The sequence below is a fragment of the Petaurus breviceps genome, unplaced genomic scaffold (genome assembly GCF_028583685.1).
Source record: "Petaurus breviceps papuanus isolate PSGF00001 unplaced genomic scaffold, PetGlider_PUasm1.0 76, whole genome shotgun sequence".
Lineage (NCBI taxonomy): Eukaryota > Metazoa > Chordata > Mammalia > Diprotodontia > Petauridae > Petaurus > Petaurus breviceps.
This window is the reverse complement of record NW_027186473.1, coordinates 32,423,164-32,429,145: the sequence shown is the minus strand read 5'-3', so window position 1 is coordinate 32,429,145 and position 5,982 is coordinate 32,423,164. Positions and strand designations below refer to the sequence as shown.

At 38.8% G+C, this 5,982-nt stretch overlaps 1 pseudogene; it reads right to left on the bottom strand.

The window, feature by feature from the left end:
- Positions 1-825: 825 nt before the first annotated feature.
- On the bottom strand, positions 826-1,680 carry LOC138174936 (small ribosomal subunit protein uS5 pseudogene; annotated as a pseudogene).
- Positions 1,681-5,982: the final 4,302 nt, after the last annotated feature.

The following is a 5,982-nucleotide window of genomic DNA, read 5'->3' as shown; positions in this document are numbered from 1 at the left end:
AATTCAATTAATTTCCTTCCTTGACAAAGGCATACTGCTCTTCCAGTGGGCAGTTGTATACTGCCATATCTTCTTTACAGTTTCATCTCATCTTGAGACCAGAGATGATTTTAGTTGTATCTTAGAAGCCCCCTCATCATTCCCCCTGCATGATATTATCATCATTCTGCATCCTCCTGATATTTGAGGAGCTGGTCTAATCTGTGCATAGAGGGAGCAGGCCAGATTTGATTGGGGAGGGAGGAACCATTCAGCCAATCCCCTCCATGCTTATTTCAAGCACCAAAATTTTTGTTACAATTCTGATTCCCATTCAACACTTAGAAGAGAATAGCAACTATATATATATATTTGCTTTTTGGAGGGCAATTGGGGTTAAGTAACTTGCCTGCTAACGGAGACCTCAAAAAATATTGAGGAAAATTATATGTTAAAAATAGACTAACTCAAATGACAATAGAGGCCCAAAAATCCAATGAGGAGAATGCCTTAAAAATCTGACTTCCCCAGATGGAAAAGGCATTTGAAAGTAGGTGAGGAGGGAAGAAGGGGGAAAATCTTGAAATCAAAGTTTTAAAACAAATGTTAAAAATTTTGCATTTTTTTTACATGCAACTGAGAAATAAGATATACAGGCACTGGGGTATAGAAATCCATCTTGCCCTACTAGAAAATTGATGGGAGAGGATAAGAGAGAGAATAGATTAGGCGAAGGGGTATTCAGTAGGCTCACTATATTGAGGTGTGAGATAGAGGAAAGATCAGGAGAAAATTTGTAATTCAAAATCTTTTTTTTAAGCAGGCATATTTCAATTTCTTTGTTTATTAAAAAAACATCTTTGTGGTTGCCACAGCAGCTGCCTGGGTCCTCTGGAGAGTCTTCACAAGATGGTAGGTGAATTCCTGATAAGGAGAGTTAGTGAACACAGTCTCCTTCCACAGGTCTGGGCTTAGATAGCTGTATGTTTTGGAGATGGCATCAAAGCTAGCTTTAGCAAATTTGCCCAGAGTGGCAGTACAGCCTCTTGCAGAAGCGTAGCAGTCATCAATTCCAGCCATCATCAGACAATGTCAGTACCTCTAATTGCAGGGATCAGGCATGCCAGAACCTACTCACATCACCAACTGACCTTGCAGTGTACTGTGTAAGGTTTGCCAATGTTGTTCCCCCAGTAGCCACATCTCACAGGAATGATGGACATCTTGGCCAGAATGATAGCACCACGAATACCTGTGGCCACATCCTTGGAGCACTTGAAACCCAGACCAACATTGCCATTTTAGTCCACCAATGGCCACAAAAGCCTTGAACCTGGTATGTTGTCCAGCTCTAGTTTGTTTCTGAATAGGCATCATCTTCAGAACATCATCTTTCAATGAAGACACCAGGAAGAAATCTATGATCTCAGACTCCGTGATAGGAAGCGAGAAAAGATAGATCTCTTCCAAAGACTTGATCTTCATGCCCTTGACTAGCCGGCCCAGCTTAGTGACAGGAAGCAACTCTTTATCTTTGGCCCTTTCTCCCCCAATCCCCCTGGCCACAGCTACGGCCTTGACCATGGCCCTGGGCTCGACCTGGGCCCCCACTGCCAAAGCCACAGCAGAAGCCGCCCTCGCCTCCAACTCCAGGTCCCCGGGGACTCCCGCACATCTGGCAGCACCAGCGTCATCCACCATTTGGTGTTCACTTGAACTAGAAGGTCAAAATCTTTTTAAAATGAATGTTGAAAACTAAAAAATGATTAATAATATTAAAAAAAACATAAAAGAACTCTGGAATTGATTGCATGTCATTTCATATACTGGCAAAGGACTGCCCAACATGGTATGCCCTCATCAAAGAAGCTGCTATAATTTCTGAGTAAAGTAGAATTGAAGTATCTCAAAAGAAATGTGAGATGTTGTATTGGGAATGTAAATTTTAAAGATCTTCCCTGCCCCTAGGCTAAAGTGCACCTGGAGCCTGGGGTGGGAGGCTTGTTTTTCAGTGATACTTCTTGATTGGCCAGTGAGTCAACAAGGTTGTTACATTCTCTGAGCCAGGAGAAGGCTATATAAGCCCTCATGTGTAGCTTTGTTTTGGGGCTCACTTTGAGAAGTGTTCTGTGATTTGATCTGGATTCTGGGAAGCCATTGTCCAGAGCCCCCCCGGCTTTGAAAAACCCAGATGTTGAAACCCAGATGTTGATTTGGGTATGGATGTAAGGGTTGGACAGTTTGGAAATCTGTCTACTTGATCTGTTTCTGTCTTGATAATTCTGCCTGTATACTTTCATGTTCAGGGTGCTGACCTTTTTGCCCTGAATGAGGTAAACGATATATGTTTGATTGATTAAAGTAAGCTTGTTAATCCATTTTGAGTTGCTTTCCTTTATCAAAGCAGATCTAAGAACCTGTGTTGGCAGCAAACCCTGAGGATGCTTGGGGTGCTTGCTGCTACAGATGTGCAAATTTAGAGAATCCACTCCAAATGATCATGGGTATTATTTGTGCCTGACATGTGATAGAACTTTCTGAGCTTGTACTGGTCTCATCAGCCACACTTGGACATATTGTAACTTAACATTGTGATGTCATTCTGATGGTATTTTGGTCCTCTTTGAGAATGAAGGACAACAATCAACCAATCAAAATTGCCATTATTTATGTGAAATTAATTTTGTAATTGTGTTAATATAGTACTTTGGGTTAGACTTTAGATTCACAAATATTTTTTTTTATTCCCTACAATTATTTTAAATGGAATTGTCCCTTCTGTCTCTGCTGCTGGGTTTCATTGGTGCTATATAGAAATATTGATAATTTGTAGAGATTTATTTTAATAGCCTCCAGCTTTGTTAAAATTGTTAACTGTTCCAACTAGTTTTTTTTATTTCATTGCTGTTATCTAATTGTACCATTTTATCATTTGCTAAAAGTGATATTTTTGTTTTCTCTTTGCCTTTTTTTATTGCTTTAATTTGGTTTTCTTGTCTTATTGCAATAGGTAGCATTTCTTTTTTTTAATAAATTTATTTATTTTTGGATTTCAATATTCACTTTCTTTTTCTTGTTGATTCATTTTCATTTTTTAAAGAATATATTTTAAATTTATTTTTAGTTTTCAATATTCATTTCCCAAAGATTTTGAGTTACAGATTTTCTTCCTATCTCTCCCCTACTCCCCACTCCAAGATGACAAGAATACTGAATAACCCTTCCCCCAATCTGCCTTCTCTAATATCTCTGCAATACCCCTCCCCACCTTTACTTTCTTGCAAGGCAAGATGGATTTCTATACTCCATTGCCTGTGTATCTTACTTCCCAGTTGCATGTAAAAAACAATTTTTTTTTAACATTTGCTTTTAAACTTTGAGTTCCAGATTCTCTTCATTCTCCCCTCCTCACCCACCCCCACTGAGAGGACAAGCAATTCAAAATAGGTTATACATGTGTAGTAATGCAAAACATTTCTATGGTAGTCATATTGTGAAAGACTAACTATATTTCCCTCCATCCTATCCCACCCCCCATTTATTCTATTTTCTCCTTTGACTTTGCCCATTTTCAAAAGTGTTTCCTTCAGGGGAGGCTAAGTGGTACAGTGAATAGAGCACCAGCACTGGAGTCAGTAGGACCTGGCTTCGGATCCAGCTTCAGACACTTAACACACACACACACATACACACACAAACTAGACATGTGACATTGGACAAGTCACTTAACCCTAATTTCCCTCCAAAAAAAGAAGCAAAACAAAGTGTTTGCTTCTAATGGTAAGATATGCAATTGAGTGTTCATGTTATTCCTTCCTTAAGCCAAATCCAATGTGAGTAAGGTTGACTCATTCCTTTACACCTTCCTCCTCTTACCCTCCATAGAAACAGCCTACTCTTTCCTCCTTTATTTGAGATAATTCACCCCATTCTGTTTCTCCCTCTCTCCTTCCCCCAATATATTCCTGTATTGCCTCTTAATTTTATTTTTGATATCATCCTTTCACATTCAACTCACCCTGTGCCTTCTGTCTATGTAGATATGTAGACACATATACCCACAGACATATATACGTAGATACATAAACCCATTTATACATGCACACACACACACACACACACACACACACACACACACACACACATATATATATATATATATATACATAATACGTTCAAGTATACTCATAATGGGAAAAGTCACATGTGTTACAAATATTGTCTTACATTTGTAGAAACATAAATAGTTCAACTTTCATTAGTTCCTCATGATTCCTTATGATTTCTCTTACTTATTTACCTTCCCATGCTTCTCTTGCTTCTTATATTTGAAAGCCATTTTTTTATTCAGCTCTGATTTTTCCATCAAGAATGCTTGAAAGTCCTCTATTTCAATTAATATCCATATTTTTCCTCAAGTATTATACTCAGTTTTGTGGGTGGTGATTCTTGATTTTAATTGTAGCTCCTTTGACCTCCAGAATATCATATTCCAAGCCCTTTAATCCCTTAATATAGAAGCTACTAGATCTTTTGTTATCCTGATTCTGTTTTCACAATACTCAAGTTGTTTCTTCCTGACTGTTTGTAATATTTTTTTCCTTGACCTGGGAACTCTGGAAATTGACTATGATATTCCTACGGGTTTTCTTTTGGGGATTTTTTTTCAAGAGGTGATAGGTGAATTCTTTCAATTTCTATTTTGCCCTGTGGTTCTACAATAATCTGTATCAATATCCTTGAAACATAATGTCTAGGCTCTTTTCTTATCATGGCTTTCAGGTAGTCCAGTAATTTTAAAATTATCTCTCCTGTATCTGTTTTCCAGCACAGTGTTTTTTTTTTTCAATGAAATATTTCACATTGCCTCCTATTTATTCATTCTTTTAGATTTGTTTTATAGCATCTTGATTTCTCATAAAGTCATTAGCTTCCATTTGTTCCTATCTAATTTTGAAGGAATATGTTCTTCAGTGAACTTTTGAAATTCGTTTTCCATCTGGCCAATTCATTTTTAAGGCATTCTTATCCTCATTGGTTTTTTGAACCTTTTTTTGCCATTTGAGTTAGTCTATTTTTTAAAGTGTTATTTTCTTCAATCAGGCTTTTAACTTTTTTTCATGATTTTCTTACATCATTCTGATTTTTCTTCATTAATTTTTCTTCTACTTCTCTTACTTGACTTACAAAGTCCTTCTTGAGCTCTCCCTTGGCCTGTGACCAATTCATATTTTTTCTTGGAGTCTTTTGATGCAGGAGTTTTGACTTTGTTGTCTAGAAGAAGACAACAATATAACCAGAAGAGGTTATATAATTTAATCCTCTTTGTCCCCCCCAAAAAAGATTCTGTAGTCTGATTGTGCTTCTTCTCTTTGCTTATCTTGCCAGCCAATCACTTGACTTTTGTGTTCTTAACTGCAGTAGAGTTCTGCTTCAAGAGTGGAGAGTGCTGTTTCCCAATTTTCTGAGATTTTGCGCTGCTGTTTTCAGAGCTTCTTCCAGGCACCTGCCTCACAACTGTTAGGAGGACTTTCTCTCCACAGCCTCAACAAGCTCTGCCACACCAGTGCTCCTCACCCCAGGACCCCCACCCAACACTGTAATCCAGATCCAAGCAAGACAAAGCAAGAGAATCTTGCCTCAGCACCAGCAAAGAGATTCCTGCTATTGCCCTCTGGATAGTCATTTGGTACCCCTATTATCTGTAGGCTTAGAGCTCAGGAAGAGCTACTTGGCAGCAGTTGCAGGTGCAGCTGCCACCTCCACCTCCCTGCAGACCATAATCTTCTCTCACCCAGGAACAACCAACTTCCCCACTTTCCTTTTACATTCTCTTTGGTATTTATAGCTTGAGAAATCTGGAAAATGCCATAGTTGCCAGTGATTCACTCTCCTGAGGTCTTCTCAGGCTGGTCTGAACCACTGGTCAGGGCAAGCATGGTTGTGCACTGCTCCCAACCCAGTATGATAGACCCTTCCTCTTGACCTGCCTTCAGCGGGAGA